The 22,398-nt window shown below is 30.2% G+C and overlaps 1 protein-coding gene across 1 annotated transcript in view; it reads right to left on the reverse strand.

Annotated features, from left to right (window-relative positions):
- Positions 1-22,398, reverse strand: part of LOC128999601 (neural-cadherin-like) — a 330,457-nt gene that overhangs the window by 304,135 nt on the left and 3,924 nt on the right. The gene's annotated exons all lie outside the window — the stretch shown is intronic.

The raw sequence follows: 22,398 nt of genomic DNA on the forward strand, positions 1-22,398 counted from the left end.
GAAAGGGATAGTCCAAAACTAAATCTTTGGTGCGGTGTAATGCATGATGGAATCATTGGACCATTTATCTTTGCGGAAGAAGATTTAAATAGTTTTGTTTACTTTGATATGTTGGAGATGTTCGTAGTCACTCAATTAGAAGAACTAAAACCTATGATAAATTTCCATAAAGACGTTTGAGGGATTTTTTTTTAACGCTGGACCGGCCGTGATGGCCCGACGAAATGCCGACCTTGTTCCCCTGATGTAACCCCATGGATTTCTTTTTGTGGGGATTTGTCAAGGACATTGTGTATTCTTGTGTATCCCGGAACCTAATTCACACACTGCAGGAGAAAATCAATAATTATGTGGCATCTGTAACCCAGGATATGCTGACTTAAATCTGGGACAAACTGAAAAGATGTATAGAAGATCTGCAGGCCACTGGAGAAGCACACGTAGAGTTGTGTTACGTTTGTACATAGTTATACAATCTTTATAAGTTACCTGTTATATCTATAATTGAATCTTTATCCTACTAACACCCGTTTTCATACTATGCAGTTTCCTTATCAGACTAAGACTTTGAGGACACTCCGTACCTATTCTTTCATACATATGCAGGTAACAATACAGGTAATATAACATACAATATAATATTAACATACAGGTAATATAATCAAATTAATGATGTAGGGATTGACTTTTTGTTTTTGCTTAAAAAATAAGTCTTCAAAGAGGCTTGTGGCAAGTTAAGTGTATATTTGCAAACAATTTTATAAGTTCATATTTTAAAACTATCAACATTTGCTCTATTGGTTGCCATGTTGTTGACAATAATAAAACATAAATAGTATCGAAAAAATTATTAAAGCTGCTTGAGTAAGCCAGTAAAAGACCAACTGCAATAGACTTTATTTAATATTACAAAACTAGTTTTATTTCAGAACATTGGAATAAGAGTAAGCAAGGTAGTGTACTAATGATTGTCTGAGAAAAGCTTATTCTCAACATACTTACTTATTATGCAATAGCTAGTAGACAACGGAAGAGGTAGTTGTTTACAATATGTGACAGTCAAGCTGAAAACAGCTGACTCAGTCAAGGTCAGTCACTATTGACATCACTCCGTCTACGTGTTACACCTCAGTCGCTTTCTACGGACTACATTCGACTGTTTCGACCATACAAACTCAATGTCTTAATGAATCGATTTGTAAAGGTTTTTATTGTGTGTGATGCGAAACGTTGTAAACTGTTGTGTACAAAACATTGATTGGTAATACAGTGTTCAATTTATTAATAAATGGCATTACGTGACATCAATCAATATAGTTTTCCTACAGCTACGTGACAAAACGGGATATCACAGGCTAGCTTGGATGGACGGAATTATGAAGATTTTTAAAGTATATTCTTAAATATATTTTTTAATAGTTCATAAATTATTCTTTGATATCTGCAAACTCATAATAATTTTTATTTTAGATTGTTTCGTTTTACTAGGGTTTTTCAATATGTTGCGCGTTTTATTTGACACCCTGGAGAATATCCCAATAGAAACAAAAACAACGATTGTAAGATAACTAACACAATAATTGTTTATTGAACAATGAACCACGAATAAGCCTTTGGTTGGTAAATAATATAACTTCTATTAACGTTGGGTTTCTGCATGGACCCAATTTTTATCTAACTCTATCATACAAATCTTTTTAGGTATAAACTGCATACAAACTACAGTAAAACGAAATGGTGACGGTATGTTTATCAGGTTATGAGTATGAAACATTTGTAATTACAAGTTTGAAAAATAATTTTGTTTTTCTTTTTAAAAGAGTTTTGAGAGGATTTCACTAAACGAGATAGCACTTTATCGCGGTAAAATCATTCTGCCGAATACGTCAGCTGTCCTGTACCAGACTTTGATTAACGATGTTTCCAGACGTTGCTATCGCTTTCAGTGAAGCAAACAGTGATGAATTACGCTCTTCGTGAAAATTAGGGTAATCAAGAGTTTCTCGCGAAATCTCAGTCCTTTTAAAACTCAAACTTTAATATGCATTATGTGTACTTGGTTATTGCGTATTCAGACACTCAAGAATGCAATCCAGATATCCGTAAGTCTACTTAGCTTTAGTATGTACCTAAGAAAGTTTTCTAGCTTTATTATGGTTGTTGATAAAACCCACTGCTTTAACTGGTAGTTATTATTGTTCTTTATCAACGCTTTCTATCACCACAAGACTTATGATTTCAGTCTTATAATAGGCACTGGTACTGTTTGAGAGATTTTTATTTTTCTAGAAGAAATGTGTATTTATGTTTATTGAAAGTTGGTTCCATGCTATTGTTATTTTGTATGTTATTGTAATGAATTGGTCAACACCTTGGTCGTTTGGTATCGGGCAATGACCTTTGTAGGACAGCATACGAATATAGTAGCTCAATGGTAATAATGGTATCTGGATCTAGAATAAATATCACTTGAAATCGGTTCATCGACCTTTGAGTTTGAAGGCACTATGATACAATTGGTTTCTCAATTTGTTTGTAATTTTTCTCTATATGGTCAACTTATGAAAAGGAAGGAAAATCACTACGGACGATGTTTTTATTCACAGATTGTAGCAACTCTGGTTAATTCACTCAGGAGCTAATCACGTTAAAAAGTCACACGTATGGTAAATTAACTAGAAGCATTGTCTGCATCGAGCTTAAGTAGCCTAAGATAGGTGAAAACAAGAAGTTTTAGAGATTCCATGATTTGTGCTAAATGAAATCATCTCCTTTATTGGATTTCAATAAAGGAGATCTTTCTTTTTTATTGGATCTCCTCTCAATTGGGTTTCAAGCATTTAATGGTGTAGTATTATAGTAAAACTTTTTTTCTTCGTCATTAACTAGAAAGTGGGCGTGAGTGCAATTCCATTTGGATCGATAGCGTATCTCGTGAATGATTCCCAATCAATACACCAATCCCAGAAGCGAATAAGAAAACCATTGTCAGACCAGTTAAGAAAACAGCGTCTATAGTTAGTCCTAAAAAACTTTCCCAAAATCCTAAAAAATCAAAACAGTCTTTAAAGTCTTAGATCAGATCATTGATACTCAGATAACGGAATGTATTAGTAAGAATCATCATATTTCCTAAAATGCAGGATTCATAAAGAATTATTTCACCCGTACCAGGCCTACATTGGAAAATAGTTTATGTGATATGGTAAATAGTAAAGATAAAGGTAGTATAGATATACCTACTAATTAATAGATAATAATAGATATTATATTGCAATAATAGATATTATTGCAATTGACTACTCTTGGGATTTAAACTCAATGAATAAAGATTGTGAAAATTTACTATTTTTGTATTTAGTCATGATATAACTATCTGGATTTGTTGCGATCTCAACGACCGACGACAGGTTACTAAACTTGAAACTGCGACATTGGAACCCCTCGTCATACAATATGGTGTTCTTGAGTTAGGTGTTTGGGCTCTTTACACTTTACACAGCTGGCTTCACCAGCTGTTTGCAGGCCTATATAGCACTTTTGTATGCAGATGATTCTCAGTTGCACTTCCCGTTTGAGCCTGATTTCATAAAAGAAGCAATTCACAAACTCAACACCGACCTCGAGAATATAATCAACGGGCTGAAAGTGAATATAATAATTGCATTGTTTTACATACAGTACCCTCAAAGGTACTGGGGGTCTGTTTTTCTTGCTGGTAAGTGTCTGGTAGTAGATGAGAAAGCAGGAAGTTTTAGTGGTGTATTTGATAGCCACTTGATTTTCAGATTTGTTAATTTTCCGGTTTATTTTCCATATGTACCTTCCGTCAAATAACTAGCCTGCTTCCTGTTGAAGTCATATTTAGGTTTTTGATGTGCTGCATGGCCTGAACAACGTTGCCTCTTTGCGAGCCTGACTACGCGAGATTGTCTCACTTCGGTATGAGGTTTCTCAGGAGGGGGGCTTCTGGGAGGCCTTATCTTAGAGGTAAAAGGGGGAGTTTTGAGGGAGCTTTTGAGGAAGATTGTGTCATACTTTGGACTCTCAATTTACAATGGTCCACCCAATGGGCAAAAAAATTTTGCGTGAAGCAATAATAAAAATATATATAGTATGTTTCAAAAGATGTTTACCTCCCTATGTTTATAATGGTCCAAAAGGTCTTTGGTATGATGACCAAGCTCTTATAAATCTTTGATAAAATTATTATAATTTTTTTCTAGTTGTTTATAACAGTTAACTTCCTGTTCACTTTACCAACAGATCAACAATTCTGTGTTTTAAGACAATGAAATGTTTTGAAAAAATGAGTCAGAATAATGTAAATACTCCAACTCCAAGACCAAATTATCTTTGGAGATAACACGGCAAATGCGGAGTAGATTGCTTCCATTTACAGAGTTGGCAGAGAAAATAGGAGCTACTTGGGCAGATGCTGGTTTATTCCGGATTTAAAAGTGTACGTAGCTCCCCTTTTACTTTAACTATCGTCTTTTGTGTGCAGTAAGTGGTGTTTTAAGCTTAAAAAAACTGGTAAATCACCGAAAAAAATCATGCACATATGTAACTTTAGCTTTTACATATTCCTCAATCTATTTACTTTATTAAATGTTTTGGCTGGATTATAAAACAAGTAGAAACCTATTGAGAAACTTATGGAAATGACAAAGGTGGTTCTTTTTGTAGTGTGTTTTCTTTTGTATACATGTTTTACAAGTAGATGACATTTTCTTGCCTTTAAACAAATAATATTTTTGTTTTAAAGGTTGAATTAGAGATAAACAAGGATTAAAACTGTTACAATATTGTAATAACAATGTTAGATAATGCTTCAACAATGGAAAATTACAGAACCGTAAAATAAACCGATTAAGAAATCCAACCATTTCATAGCGGATGTTTGTATATATATATATATCCACATTATTAAAGAACAAAATCTATAATGAAATACCATTTAATAATAAATGTATTAAAACAAAATTGCAAGCAAGTAACTAAAAAACCCGGTTTAAGTGAAACATAAACATACAAAAGTACAAAATTGGTTGAATACAATCCTGTTAAAGTAATATCTAGATCATAAAATACGAAGATTTTGCAGAAATTTTGAGATAACTTAAGGGACGTCTATAGCCTTAAGCTCTATGTTAAAAGACTGCCTATAAAAGCTTACTTTAATATGCTAAATTTTACTAAATAGATCTATTCAATTGATCAAAACGTTCACGAACGTTTATAAATGTAGATTTAAAATATGGGTTCAAAATCAAGAGTACTTTCATCATTTTTCTATTTTTTCATCATGTTATTTCTCCATACAGCTTTTTTTTAACATTTATATACAAATCATTTTCTGGTATAGTGTGAATAAATGAAAGAATATTATTGAGACGAACTTTAATTAGGTAAGAAAATCTGACAAAGGTTTGATACTTCATTTTGTATATTAAAGGAATGCACTAGTGAGCTTAAGGACTTGGAGGTTTTAGAGGATTGGAGAAATGTGGTTGTAAAGGCAAAGATAGAAAGGTGTAGTAATATTGTTAATAAGGCAACAGAATCAAACATTGCAATTTGTCATCGTTATATCTTGATTAAATAATAAATAATAATGTACAATATTAGTAATGTTGAATATCCATATTCTTAATTCTTTCATCCGATGTTCGAAGGACCAATGAAATGATTAGGGAATTTAGAGAGGAAGTAGTTTAGCTTTAGGCTTGGTATTTGAATATGAATAGAGATTTATCTTGAATAATTATATCTTTCTTATCTTGATTCTATTCTTGAGGTTAATGGCATTGACGAAAGAGAAAAATCCTTATAACTTTGTTAAGATACTTACATACTGTATAGAAAATCACCAAAAAATTAAGGTAAAAATAACTTAGTACAAAACTGAGATGTATTTCCTGACCATTTAGAACATTATTTTTAAAAACAACAATAATCATTATTATGCAAATATTTAAAAACCCAAAAACATGTGTTGGAGGCAGACTAGAAGAAAAATAAACTATAGAATACTTAACACAGATGCTTGGATAAACTTTTAATGAGGAATACTTCAGACGTCTTCGTCGATATTTAACAACCCTTTCTTTCCTATAAAGGGAACTCACCTCAATCAATGAGTGAAAAACCAAGTACTGAGCATGCATTTTGTTTCCCTTGGTACTGGTATAGTAGTGCCGGTTTAGTGTCGATTACATAAAAAAAACATCGTTAAACCTTATACTGTACCACTATTAACTTTTAAAAACTTAGTAGGGGTAATATAGTAATATGACGCCACTTTGGGCCTTTTTTTTCCTAAAGAATAACATGGGGATAATCTTTTTGGCCACTTTTTCAAAAAGTCCTGATATTTGCCTACATATCCCAATTGTCCAACCTTATAAATATTACTAATCCTCATCCATCCCCTATATATTTCCATAATCAAGTTAAAAAACTATTTCTTTCATTTATTGACCCATGCAGGTGTATATGTAAAGTACAGGCAATAGGAGGAAGATAAGTCACTTTGAGCGTTTTTCCCATAAAAATAACATGGTGGGCTTTTTTAGTCATTTTTTTAAAATCATGCCTACTGCCTATACACCCCTATATAAATGTTTCATACTATTGTCCAACTCTATAAACATAAAATTCCGTATACATTCCCACGTACTCGTATATTTTCAAAATCATGCGGGATTCGCACGAGGACTAGTTTTTTTTTAGCTTTTATTTTGAAAATATATAGGGGATGGATGAAGATTAGTAATATTTATAAGGTTGGACAATTATATAGGGATATGTAGGCAAAGATTAGGCATATTTGAAAAAATTAGTCTAGCTAAAACATTTCCTCCATGTTATTCTTAAGGGAAGAATTCTCAAAGTGGCGTCATATTGCTATATTACCTCTACTAAACTTGACTCTGTTTTTAATAAACAGTTTGGCCTACAGACACAGCTATAGCATTGTGTTTGATTAACTACCAAATGTCACATATGAAATATTGAACCTGCGCGACAAATAGTGTGGATTCAGCATTACATTACAAAGTATAGAGATAAATGCTCCATTGACGGTGATAAATTTAAACCTCGTTTCCCCAAATGTCATTGCCCAGCATTATATATTTAATATGTCAAATAATTTTAGGAATGACAGAAATAAATCACAGAATACAAAACTACAATTCAAGACTGTTAAGCCATCATTATAGTTCTCTTCTCCCATCATTATGCATTTTACGAAATGTATTCTTTATTCGGTTACATACAATATTTCAAAGGCGTTTATTAATTTATAGTACGGTCAAGCCAGTATTTACCTTCATAAAATTACAAGTCAGTAGCCTAAGAAAGTATGTTTTGTCCTTTAAAACCAGTATAAAATGCTTAATACTTAATTACCAAGCAGAAGACTCATTCAGTAGGGAAGGTAATCATATTTAGTAGTATAGTATTTCCATGTTTTAAATTTATTCACCCACAGAGAAACAAAAAAAAAACTCTAATAATGTAGTTACTCTATCCAGATTCAGAAAATCATAGTGTGTGACCATGCAAAGTGTATTAGAAGTTAAATAATGATTAATTTATGTTTTTTTTCGCTAAAGCATACATTAAATTCATTATAACATGAAAGTACATTGAATATCGTATGATATGATGGTTGAAGGTCCATTTGAATTTAACAGTTTTTACTTTTAGTTCAGTTGTAATACAACGATAATTTTATGTTATATTTATTCGTTGTGATTTATTGAATTAGTAGTTAGGAACACGTTTAGTAAAGAAAGCCATGATATTCACGTTATATGCTATGTGTTTTTATTTTTATATGTTTAACTTTTTGAATGGATACAGTTATAATTTAATCTCTAGGAACATTATATAGGGACAACGTAAAACTTCATAAGTAATGAAAGGTTGGAGTATTGGTCTGTTGTATCTTAATTTTTGTTGGTATTGTTACAAAGAGCAAACATACAATATCAACTGACAAAACTATTTTGTAACATGTGAATTGCTCTGCTACATGACCAAGAAGACTGTTTTGTTTCAAATTTGTTAAACCAGAACATTCCAAGTAAACCTACTTAATAACTTACTTAGTTTTACCTCAAAAATGCAATCTAAAAACAATAAAAAGCTGAGGGTCTCAATGTGGATCAGACCTTAATTGAGTTCAGCAATGAGAGGTCTCAATGGCTTCTCTACTTCTGTTTTAATTTAGAATAAAGCTAAATCAATAATTTTCTACCTGTTACAGGATCGGCCTGAGTCTATTAAATTGACAAAAACATGAAACTGTATTAGAATAATGATACACATTTTACATGGGAAAACAATTTTGGTGAGTCGGTGGCTCAGTTGGTAGCGTCACGGACTTTGGGCACAAGGCAGAAGTGTCGTGGGTTCGGATACTGGTCACTGCCACAAACTTTTATCAGTACAGTTCACCTTTGTACTGTACCAGCTCACCCCTTGCTTTGCTGATACGTTCCACGCACAGATATCTAGTCTATGTGGACGGGCAAGTGCAAGGTTAAAAGAGGCCGCAACCTCTTAAAAAAATAAATAAATAAACAAATAAAAACAAGTATGTATTGAAACCAGTGTTGAAATAAAATACTCTCTCGCTCAGCCACGTTAGCTGTAACTTATATTTGAAAGTTTTAGCCTTGGCTTAGCTACAAAAAAGTAATCTTCTATAATCAATAAACATAAGCTTAATTATCGGGGTGTATTTGAATTTGTCTTGCAATAATATAACAGCATGTCGTTTGTTTTGCATCAAAGCATCTTAGCGAAAAAAAAAAACTATTAGACAGATTAAGATAATTCAAAGAACACAGTTAAGATAGGATTCAGGCGAAATTATTTTAAATTAAGTCTATGTAATTACATTCCGAAGGTAATTCTAGTCTAGTATCATTCAAAGTCTTTGTTCTAAAGTGCACATCAGCCTTTTAATAGCAGTATTGATATACTGCTCTAACTACTCTCTAACACTGGTCACTAAGCACGAAGAATATCTGGCATTATTATCCAGCCAGACAATAGATTCAGTACAATATAAATATCTTCGTAATTGTTCGATCTCTTAGAAATTTTCCATTTATGAAATATATTTATCATTAGGGTCTATGTTAAAAAGATATAAAACTATATATTTTCTTATTTCTGACTTTTTTGTTATTTGCTAACTCCTGCGATAATATCAGTTGTGATTTGATTCATAGCGTCACGGACTTTGGGCACAAGGCAGAAGTGTCGTGGGTTCGGATACTGGTCACTGCCACAAACTTTTATCAGTACAGTTCACCTTTGTACTGTACCAGCTCACAACAATCTCTAAATTAATCTCTAAACAATCTGTACAATATATTTACTTTCATTTGGAAGTAACACAATATATTGTGTTGACTAATTGTTTGGATAATCAATATTTAAAATACATGTTGCATATAAGTTTATTTCAATATTACTGCCACATAGATCCAAGACCGATCCAAGATAACTGAGCTCGTAGTATACAATGTATTAGCATTACATAAACTTTTAGCTAATAGGAAGATGAATTGATATCATATGCCATGTCCAATATTATGAGTGCATTCCTATCTAAATAATTCCATGGCTATACTGTTGAATACGTCAAACCAAATTTGTCACTGTACAGGAAGTAGCACTAAACCTGAACTCCAAAATAAGTAATTTGTCTTATTTTGCAGTTTGTCGCTTTTTTTTATCAATTATGTGGTTAAAAGCTTAAATTATCATTTTGGAGTATTTTTTGCAGTATTATTAGAGAATTTTGGAGGATGCAATGATAGAATAATCGATATTAAAATAAATGTTCGAATAAGCTTATTTCATTGATATTAGTTCAAAAGTTAATTCAAATTACGACTAATGCTACTAACGTGTTGTTGTCTGAGACTGGTTTTAAATTAACAGCAATTCTTATGAAAGGGGATTAGAGTAAGCTAAGCTATTGTTACAAATACTCTACAGTAAAAGTAAAAATGAACATTAATGTTTAAATTTTTAATTGTATTTGTTTTAGAACAAACAAACGAATTAAAAACTGAATTTTAATAAGGTTTCTGTTTAAACTTATTGTAGACTTTACAAAAGGTTCTAAAATATAATACAACTCATAACACCTTACCTTTGTTGCTGTAGTTAACTTTAGGATAAGTGAATTATGCCTTATATTTTTTTTCTATCTACAAACAAGGAAATAATTAATACAAATATTATTCTTACACAGCGTTTCACTTTATTAAAGTTATAAGTTCAATGCACAAGCTACAGGTAGCTAAAATGTAATTTACTGTAGAACAAAGCATGAAACATTTGATAGCAAAGATTTTTTATCTTACATGGATAGAACAGAGCTTTTCAAATTTAAAGGATAGAGATTAGTTTTTCCTAGTATCCTTTAGTATTTTGTGTTGTAAAAAAAAAACTTAGAGGTTCATAATAAATTCAAAAAAGTATATTTTAGGTAAATATAACAAGGATGTAAATAAATGGTATCGTCAAAAATGTTATGTTCCTTTATTACATTTATCCATAAAATTAATTAACTTAGTTCCTGCGAAAGCCAGGTGGTGTAGGAGACAATCCATGCCACCATCCGCAGTTAAGAAACGGGTTTAATTGTACGAGAAAAGTTTAAGCTGAGAATGGTTTGAGGAGGTGTTATACGGCGCTTTATTTCATTTAAGTGATATTACAGATATTGGTTTGGTGGTACCATAATTGTTAATAGTTAAAATTATCAATTATCGATTCGATTGTATAGAACAATAATACTAATGCTGCAACCATTTCCCACAAAAGTGTAGCAGGTGAAATCAGCACGAGATTTTATCTAAACATTACTGCAATTGTAAAGCTTTGCTAAGATTAGCTGTGATAGACAACAGATAAAATAAAAGCAAGTGAATCTATAGACCGATCAAGGTCCTTAGAAAACTGATCAGGTCATAAATTTGATTTTGAACTTCTCGGACTATGGGAACAGGGTTTTATGGGGTAAAATTTTGGTTTTTTAATTTTTGGCCCTTAAAACATAACATTCCCCCACTTCTCTCCAAACTATTTTGAAGAGCTTAAAAACAAATAAGTGTATTTTTACGGTTATTGGTTATGGAGAAAATAAAAAAAAATTGTATTTAACATTCCCACGTTACTATTAGGGAAATAAATTAACCGTAATAGTTGCTTGTTTGTGCATGTTTTGTTGCCAAATTTAGCAAATTTATTTATTTCACCCAATACTATTAAAATTTGGTAAAGAAAATACTGTTATCTTCCCCAATCAGCAAACCTAAGTACTCGTTAAATCTAAAGTTAATTAAAAGGGCAATTAATATATCTTATTAATGGAAATATTTACAATTCCAATTAGACAAATACAATTAGACAAATTTAAATTTGTTAGTATATAGATTTTCTTCGGAAGGTTTATTTTTTATAATAACACCGATGTAAAACCTAATTTTTAAATGGGTATGTAAAACATATAGGACTATAAATCATTAAATGATATGTCTAAAAGTATTACTGAAACTAATATTATTACTAAAATACTTCTATATTATTTAATTTAGAAAATGTAAAAAAGTCATCCAATTTCCATTAATTCACCCCACTGTGAACGGATGCAATATTAAACCTACACTGTTGACAAAAAGCTTTTGTTCATTTATATAAAACAACGCATTGAAATTTTGATTTGTTAATGTTTTTTTTATTTGATGTCATATGTATGATACCTTTCGTTTAAAAAATGTGTCAAACATAAATCAAAGAAACATACAGTAGGATTATGAATATAGTATTAACGTGATTATGATAAGTCGTTATTGTAATAATCTGAGTGGATGTATTTAGTTACAAACAATTTTGTGTAAACAATTTTGTTCTTTTTTTAGCACCCATCCATATATATTTCAAAATTTCAAAATCTGAAAAGAAGTTAAGATATAGGTTGACCAAAATTTGGGGAACAAACACTGAGCGATTTAAATTGTTGATTTAATGTGTTTCTAAGTTTAAAATTATCTAGTTGAAACCATAATAATTTCTATTATAAACATCACAGCCATAATTTATCAATAACTAGTCAAAACTGATATTTGTAAGCTTTTGAAAATATTTCACACATTTATTTTGGAACAAGTTTAGGGCTACAGTCAGAGACATCTCTGTAGTTGCTCAATTCAGCTTCAGATAGACAGCGTGTGTAATTGTACAAATTAAACTTTGTTAACCAGACTGAACCCATGAACTCACCCGTGTAACAGTTGATTACTTTAAAATGTAAAGGTTTTTTGTAGAATTTAATTTTGTAGTTAAGCAATTTCCAGTTCTGATTTCAGTTTGGTTACCAACACAAACCACATAGGTAAAATGTGTCCAAAAGATTTTAGAATATGATTTCTCTTATGAAAAAAAAATAAAAGTTTATATATAAGGTATGTAAAAAATTCATATTTACCCAGATATACACTACTGTATCATGTTTTTTATACGGTAAGACTTTTAACCGATCCTAAAACTTAGGATGCATTTATAAAGGTAAGATACCTATGTTAAAAAATCAAATAAGTCAGTCCAAAAAAACTTTAAAATAGTGACCGTTGTAATTTTAATTACTAAAATAAAAAATTACATAAACTATATTTACAAAAATATATTTTAACATGAGGTATAACGAAATAAATGTAATGATAAATATTTTAAATTTGTAAGATGTATAAAACTGACAGAAATAAAAATATATATATAAAAAAGTACACAAGGTGTTTAAATACGACTATTACTACAGCAAGAAGTCGTGGGTGGCAAAATGTGTGAATGTTTACATAACTGTGGAAAGAGCCTGGGCTCTAAGCCAAGGGACAGCTTAATGTTACAGTATTTTAATCTTCAACCCCTTACTTTAATAAGCTACCACACACATAAGTTTATAGTTTGAAATCCTCTATACAATTCATCTCATAAAAATGCCAACTATGTTTTGGTGATGATACATTTTACTAGTTTGTTTTAATATAACGATACAAATAAAGTGCTTAGACTTTGTCTGTGTGTAAGAAGAGATTTAAAATGCCATTGCATTTTTAGACAAACAGCTTTGTTTTGGATATGTAAATCAGTAAAAGTACTATTTGTAAACAGCAAATATGTTTCATGTTTATATTTTTATTTTGAAACACTACAATAAAAATTTGTTATGAATATAAAATATAGCTTAGGACAATAACGATAAATTAAGTAAAACAAAGAACCTGTTTTTTTACTATTTATGAAATTACATTATCAAGAATCAAAGCATTGCAAGCATAATATTTACTGTTTTTCTTTAATGTACGCAAATTATAAATTAACTATACATAAATGTTTAGGTCCGAGATAAGGCTTTATCTACCTACAATGTAGGTGAAACTTTGATTTTATATTAACTTAACTTTGACTTTTCATTTAATTTTAAGATTAAAATTATTAACCTTAGAGTAATTTAGATTTGAGTTATAATTTTAACCAACGCAAACCACACGAAAAAAGTGAAAATTACTGTGAGAAGGGGGTTATGGAAATTTAGGGTTAAGTGACTAATTAATGATAGAGGGTTACCCCTTGGTCGTGTATTTTGTGGGCGGAGAGTGTCCTTTGGAAGATAATCTGGTCGGCTGACAATTTATAGTCATTTTGAAGCACTTTATGAGGGTAAATTAAAAATATTCTTAAGAGATAATATATGTATATACTAGAAGTGATTAGAAAAGGCAGAGTATTTTGGATGGAGACTAAATCTACCACGAATTGTTAAAAAATAGCATAACAGAAAGTCCTGATATAACGTAATTGATAAACAACAATTCGGAATTATATTAAACTTTCAACGGTATCGTATATGTTTAAGCTATACTAACTTTAGTTTTTAAGGTTGTTGCTATTGGAAACCCAAATGCCCACGAAATATAATGTACAATTTGTTTAGTAAAACGTACGATATACATTTTTGTTGTTCTTTGTCTTGTCCTTGGTAGTTAAACCGTCATTTAATTTGTCCGATCACTTTTAGTGAAATACCTGATTTATTATAGATATCTTAATTATATATACAATATATACACGTATTATTTACAATGTATTTTAGATTTAAGTATGTTAATAGTCTCATTCAATGATTTTAATAAATGATTTACATTCTGTAAATGTTAGTTGAGTTTTAAACATAAATTATTATTTTTTTTTTAGACACATATTAATTAACGAATATCTCATTGACTACCTGTATCTTTACAATTATTTATGTTATCTTTCTCAATATGATGTATAATGGCATAGTAAAATCAACTTCAGTTGGCTTCTAAGAAAAGAATAAAGTCGACGACAGAGCAAACTTGTTCACTTGACTCGCCTTCTAACCCATACTTCTAAAAATAAACACTTATTGTTGTTAAATTTGTATTCAGATTTTACTTGTTTATTTGGTAAGGAAAGAATTCAAGATTAAATTAAAAATTAAAACTCTTTTTTTACTCAACTGGAGGTAATATTGTTTTTCTTTCACAAACGGAAGATGGCGTATTGTTTATTTATACATAATCTCCCAACCCATTTTAAATGCAGAGTGACGTCAACTCAGCATGGGTTAGTTATGTATGAGTCAAAGTAAAAAGATGCTGTTAAAATTACTGATGATTTATTCATTGGGCGTTTGTTTTATCTTGGCTTTATTTGCTGATTTCTTAAAGGATTAGATGCATTTGGTAAGCAAATAATATTTACACATCAATAGTTGTATTGTTGTATTGTTGTATTGTTGTGTTGTATTGTTGTATTTAATGAGTTGCACTAAAATTAAAGTGATTTTTTTATGAGTTAGGATTTCTGAAAGATGCAATATCACAAAAATCGTATTTATTGAATTCATAAATCTTGTGAAAACAGAAAAAACGCATAGCACCTCTTTTATTAAAATATGCTAAACTGATGATCTTGTCAATTAGAATCTCACCACCATACACCACTACATTTCCTCAGGCAAAACCAGAGTGGGATCATACATTACCACGAATGCAATTGGAGAAATAGGCTAGGCTGGGTTGGGTTTGATTGAAATGTTAGGGGCCATGTCCATTTATTAGGATGAATCCCTTTTTACGTATTAACAATTATTTTTTCGGTGCTTTTATTAGCGAAAGAAATGTTAAATCGAAATTTTATTCAATAAAAAAGTTAAATTACATTTATTTTTATTTATCTTATTTCAAGAGTAAACAATGTGTTCAACCTACTCATATGTGTTCACTTAATTCTAAATTGTTGTTGTATATCACCCCAAATTTTGAATAGGGATCTAATTTTAGTCAATGTACGTAGATTTAAATATTTACTGTAAGCGAAATTAATGTATCATAAATCCTTCTAATTTGTTCTCTCAGTAGCTAGGTAAGGAATGAAAAATACATGTGATAATTAGGACTTAACTTTTACTTTATACCGTCTGAAAAATGCCACGGCTTTACAAGGGACCAACCGCATAACATAAGTTTCTGCAGCTAACGTATTGTGTATATAAAGTTTATTTAAAGGTTGCACGGTCATAAAGTCTTTAAAGGTATTTTCAGAACATTGGTTTTGTGCAAAAACTACTCAAATCGACCGAACAATTTTATATCAACAAATTTTATTACATTTAACTACCAGCCTTTTGATAGCAAGTAAAAATAAATCTTATAAATGTAGCTATGTATCTCTAAGACAAAATGCTGTATAATTCAAGAAATAATTAAGGTAACTACTAAATGTTTATGTGTTTACTTTCAATATTGTTCAGTATATCTAAGTTAGCTAATACAAAGAATCAACAATGTCTTAATCAGCGCCTTATAAGCTGTTTTACAGTTAGTAATAAGCAAATTTAGTTTATATATCTAATAGAAACTGTGTGATACTAATATTATTTTTTTCTAGAAGCATTATTATTGTTTCTTTTATGAAATAAAAAAACAAAAACATTTCTTAATGCACTTAAAACTGAATATTTATATTAAAAACTTATGCGAATTTAGGTATACAAAAACAAAATTTCAGTGCTTTGGATTAATGTAACTGCCCAAAACATGTTTGTTATTAAATAATTTAAATAATTTTAAATAATAAAATTATAATTATAATTTCATGTTTATTAAAACTGTGCTTTAAATATGTAATCTTTAACAAACTATAATACAGATTTTAAGATTATATTATTAGATTTTAGTAACTATTCCTAACATATTAAAAGAGTTAAACAGTATACCTTGAATTAAAATTATTTATTAATTATTTTGACCAAAAGGTCCTGGTCAAAAGTGGATAAACGCAGGGCGAAATAAACACCGTAACTATATTTGTAAATGGATTAGTTCCATTAGTAAGAGGAACTTTACCAAAACAAAAACAAGTGTTTATAGAGGCTTGAAGTAGTGTAGTGTTGTTTCTCTATTTGTACTGCACTTCAATGATTAAATTTGTTTTACTATTAAATTAAATGTTGTTCCGTTCCAAGTCAGTTCATTCATTTTCAGTTCAGTTAATTTGTTTTGATTACGGTAAAACTTACATGTACTAAGCAACTGTCGAAAAAGTAATAATTTTAATTTACCATGATTATTTAGATTAACGGAAAAAGTTGTTTACCATACATTTAATTTCATTTAATAAAAAATAGTTTGGAGACATTAGTTTTAAGTATTATATTTGTAATTTTACGTCCATCAAACTGATTTTACTATATTGCTTTTGTTTACCAAATATCACAGTTTCTTTTTTAATGCGTTGCCTTAAACAATATTAAAAGAACATGCGGGGTTCAAATAATATCTTGTCACGAATAATAACTATTACTGTGGTTGGTAAGACAGAAATAAAAACTAAAGATCGTAAGTTTTACTAGTTTCTTTTTAGTTTTGACGTGATCAATGTTAGACCTCATTGTCTGTTACATTGAAACGAACGATCTTACCATTAGTCTTTCTCGTGTAACACTATACTTCTTGTAACGTAGGTAACACTCACGATATGTCTCGTCCAAGGAATGGACAATTTATAATACGACTTCCTAAAAACAATTTTGTATAGCCTGTAGTTTAGAACAAATTTTATTATCAAATGTTTACCATTACTTTCCATGTACTGTAAGCTGAAGATAATTTACGAATTTTAGGATATGACCTATAAGTTGTATTAACAAATAACATAGTTTATATAGTTTTTTACATGAAGTTGATCTCAACTCGTCAACTGAAGAAGAGTATCAAGGGCATTCAAGCTGTTAAAGCTTTTAGACTAAACTTTTGATATTTCTTTACTTAAAAGAAGAAAAAGTTTACATCTGTAATGAGATGTACACTTAAAAAATAACCTAAACAAATCCATCCTACTCATTGTGTCCAAAAGTCTTTAAAGGATATTTAGTAGTATTATCACAAGGTTTACTACCCTTTCGTTTACCATGTAAATCTACAAACCTAATACTCTATAATAAAGATTACAGCGGTATTGAACCCTGCTGTCTTTACTTACAGTACTCCCTTTTGCGCTAACAAAGAATGTACCCAACTTAGATTATTGATTTCCAATTAACTAGCCTAAAAAAAGTCAAATAATCCCGTTGCGGCCTACTCTCAATCCCACTAACTAGCATGACATCCCACCAGAAAGATATCGACCCAAATGTAAGTGAGGATCTCGTTTTAGTCATGTGGATCTTAAACTTAGATAACGTCTCACTTGATGAGTTGTTTCCCATAGCGAGTTTACACGAGAGATTTACCTTTTTTCAATGGTGGTGCATTAGAAATAACGTGTAGTTAATCAGCAATAATGTGTAGTTAATCAGCAATACTGTGTAGTTAATCAGCAATACGGTGCCTACTAGACAAAGACTGTGTGTGAAAGCATTCTATGTTTCTGAAGACTATCTAAAACCTTTTTCCTCTATTGATTTTCCCTTAGTTGCCATTAGCTGTATGGGCTAGTAATTAACAGCTGTGTCTAAGGAATATGTCGGCTTTAGTCACTAACAAGACTGCAAGATCGCGCCACTCATCCTACACTCATCTCCATTCATACTTGGCTTAAAATACCTACTTTGTATTTCATTGAAAAGTATTAAAACGTATTTAAGTATTTTAAAATCCTTTTAAACTATATCAGAATTGAATATAACAGGTACTTGCTTATTCTTATTGCAACATATTTTAAAAGTTTTAAAAAGTATAAAATGTTTTTTAATAACGATATCTGTTAAAATAATATGAAGGCCAAGATATAAAAGCTAAACAAATTTAACGCAAAGTAACAGAAGTACACCCGGTATATAATACGAGGATATTACAGCAAGAATTCCAGGGTAACAAAATGTGTAAATGTTTACGCAACTGTTGAAAGAGATTGGGCTGTAAGCCAAGGGACGGCTTAATGTTACAATATTTAAACCTTAAACTCCTTACTTTGATATGCTACTTAGATATTGAAATTTAATATTGTTAATTAAAAACCAGGATATTTAAGGTCACTAAGATATTTATTTACAGGTAAAATATTACTTTGCGTTTACAGCAAACTATAGTTCTAAGCACATAATATCTTTAATAATTAATAATAATATTATATATAATATAATATCTATTAGCCCCGAAAATTATACTCCATTTAATAGGTAGGTATTTGAACAACTTTTTAATATAATAATTATTATTCTCATTATCAGAAAGGAAACAAGGGACGTTATGATAGGTTCTGTGCTTTAATTTCTGCAGGTAACAATTGTTCTTACGTTTTTGTAGGATATGCAATGGATGATGAAAACGAATAAAAACGATGGATTTAGTATTAAGCCCAACGAATACAAAACTCATATATTTTATGAGTTACTGAACACTAAAATACTCGTAATATGTTCTTCCAAAAGAAAAGTACGATGGTGGATCAAACTGGTCTAGTAGTAAAGCTGGGACTTTGGTTCTCGAGGTTCAACGTTCAAAACCCACCAATCACACATTGGCTTTATTTAAGTAATGATAATACGGTAAAATACATCCTCTATGTCTAGACTGGAGCAATTTGGATAGCCTATCTTGGCTAGAACCTTACTAAATCGTAATAAATGGATTATTATAACTCACTAACGTAAAAAGTTCAACCATAACTTAACCATAGAAAGGTTTGTTATTTACTTTTTGCTCCTGGAAAAATTAACGTGGCACAAATACTTCGACATTACTTAAATAACGTTATGTGTACTTCAATAAATAATATGTTCATAATCTCTCCTTACAATTTATAATTCACATTATATCACTATATTGCTCTGTAAGAAATAAATTGCTAAAGGTTGGCCAAACAAGATGCACATTTACTCCCTGTACTACTACTATTAAACAACATATATCAATAGTGAACCTCCCACAAAAGGTACAGTTCTGTAAATGTAATCTAAAAACTATAAAAAGCTTAAGTCCTCGATGAGACTCTAGATTTATCGAGCTCCGTAATGAGAATTCTTAATGGCTTCTCCACTTCTGTTTATCTTAAAACAATACTCTCTTGGAGTGTTTTTAAAACCATTATGTGGTTGGAAATTTGTATATGGACATAAAACAGTGAAGACAGTTAATTAGTAATAATAATATATTATTGATTGGCCTTCTGTTGTATCTACAAGAGTTTATATAAGTTTTTAGTGTATATATTTGAAAAATAGACTTAGATCGGAGAGTTTTATAACAAGTTTCAAGAGTAGTGGGGCGTTTGAATTGACAGTACATCTGGTATTGGCAAATACAATTGTTTTGTTAGGTAAAAAATACAGTAATTAAAACTCAAATTACTTTTCAGGATAAAGTCGACTAACTATTGTTATAATGTGATAACAATTTAAGGTATCTTAAAATAATCATAGTTTATTAAATATTAATAACATTTAATTACTTAATTAACAGTTCTAACTTACTAAAAACACATAGAATCATTTTTTTATTCTGAATAAGGATGCTATTTTTGTTTCTATCCTAACTGAATAATAATATAGGAACGATCATCTGTAAAATCTAGATGAGGAAAAATAACACTTTTAAACAAAAATGAAGACAAAGAAGATAGTACAAAAATCATATAAGGGAATACCATTACATCGATGGAATGGTGTATCAATGAAATAAAAACTTTGAAATCCTTAAAACTTTTTACATTTTTTTCTCAAGTAACTGTTTATGTGTAGGTTTATGACGTAATTTAAAGTGGTAAATGATAGTAATTGCAGAAGCTGCATGCCGATGTGTTTGATATTTGTTTGGTCCGTAGACGATGCAATAGATTCTCTTTTTCTCAAAGACCATCTTTTTTTTATATAACCACATATGTAACGTAACCATTTTTGACATTTCTAGGTATAGGATTTTACCATACAGGTGATGGATTTTTGAGTGACATGATATTAAAAGCTATGAGAAGAAATCATTCTTTAGGTATCTAAATACTTATTAGTAGTCATTGAAAGAAATTTAAATATGATTTCCAGTAAAGCGAGGTGTTACCAACTAATTAATAGATTTTAATAGTAAAAAATCATATCTATAAAATAAATAAGTAGCTATTTGGATTCTGTTAAATTAAATCAATAAATTTAAAATAATAACTGATTTTATGAGAGTTGATAACCCAAACATTAACCATAAATATGTCTATTGCAATATAGCAGTAGCATATAGTATATAAATTGCATACACTACGTCCCCGAAGGCTCCCAATACAAGCTTATCCAGCCAGACAATGCATTTATGACAACATAAATCTTTTCAATATTCTTTGATCAATTGAAAAGTTTCCATTGCTGGAAAATTTATCACCCGAGTTTTGCAGATATGCTGGTCTATTTATTATGTACAGTTATGTGTTTGCCACTATTGTGACAAATAAGTATTTTTCTATATAACTATAACCTACATCTTGTGAATCAGTTTTTTTTTTTTTTTTTTAGTTGAAATGCTATTTTTATCATGTACAAAATATTTTGATAATTCACTAGTATTATTCAGTAGCAATAAATCAAAGAAAAAACTCATTTGAATTAAACCTTGAATGAATGAATCCAATTGCATAACAATTACAATGTAATTCAATTTAAATCTGTTTCCTGTAAATGTTAGGCTGTCATCTCCGTATAGATATCATGCCGTAACCAATGTTAATCTAAACTTTAGTGTCTTTTTAAAGAAGAAGATTACAGTAGCCTACATAAATAACAATCCTTTTTTTGATATAGGTTGAAGTATGTTACCTACACATTGTATTATACATTTTAATTCATTTTTGCGATTAAATTATTTTTACTTTTGATCTTTAAACATACTTACCAAATACCGTTTTGTTGACTCCCTATGGCCTTGACACGTTGCAATGGCACCAACTTGCTCACGGAATAAAAAAAAAAACTGGCGAGTTTGAATCTGAAAGACGAGATTGGCTAACACTTTGCTTTGCTTTTCATAAGAACAGCAGTTTTATTAGAATAAAGTACTTTAACAGTTTTTAATCCTTACTTAGGTTTTTAATTTATTCAGCATGAAGAATTCAAGTTTAAATAAATAATTAAATGCGTTGTTGCACGCCATTGAAGATTATAACGTTTTTAGTCCGTAAACTGAAGATTGCTTATTGGTTATTTATATAGGACCTCAGAATAAAAATCTGAGATAGGACTAATCACATGTACTGTTTTGGTTGCAGAGCGTCGTCAACCTAGCACTAGTCAAAGAAACGAGATGCAACTCAAATGACTGATGATTTATTCATTGGGTGATTGTTTTATCTCTGATGGATTTTCCAATTTCCTGTAGGGTTCAGTGGGAATGCAAAGGATCTTTTCATATCGAAGGTCATATCGAAATAGCCTCACATCAACTTGAGAGTTTTCATAAACTTAAACTTTTTTAAATAACAGGGGTTTTCCGTCGTTGGTCTTTGAGGTTACGTTATACAATAATCATTACATTACAAAATAACCTTCTTCAGTGTAAATCCATATCATATTAAGCTGTTTACTTGAGCTGGTTACTTAATATTACGGCTCCCAAGGGTAGCTATATTAAGCACAATGATAGTAGCAACTAGAATACTAGAGTAGTACCATATTCTATGACTGCTGATAATTAATCAGGAAATCAGGAATCTAGTGAAAACAAGGAAAATATAATTAATTTAAAATCAGAAATAAATACTGTATACATATTTCATAACAAAGAAATGCCGTATGCAATTTTTCTGTAGACTTCAGGTTTAATTGTGTTATCTCAAGATAGTAGTTTAGGTAAGCTG

Source organism: Macrosteles quadrilineatus, unplaced genomic scaffold (assembly GCF_028750875.1).
Source record: "Macrosteles quadrilineatus isolate MER2022 unplaced genomic scaffold, UCM_ALF_1.0 Scaffold_8__2_contigs__length_117827958, whole genome shotgun sequence".
Lineage (NCBI taxonomy): Eukaryota > Metazoa > Arthropoda > Insecta > Hemiptera > Cicadellidae > Macrosteles > Macrosteles quadrilineatus.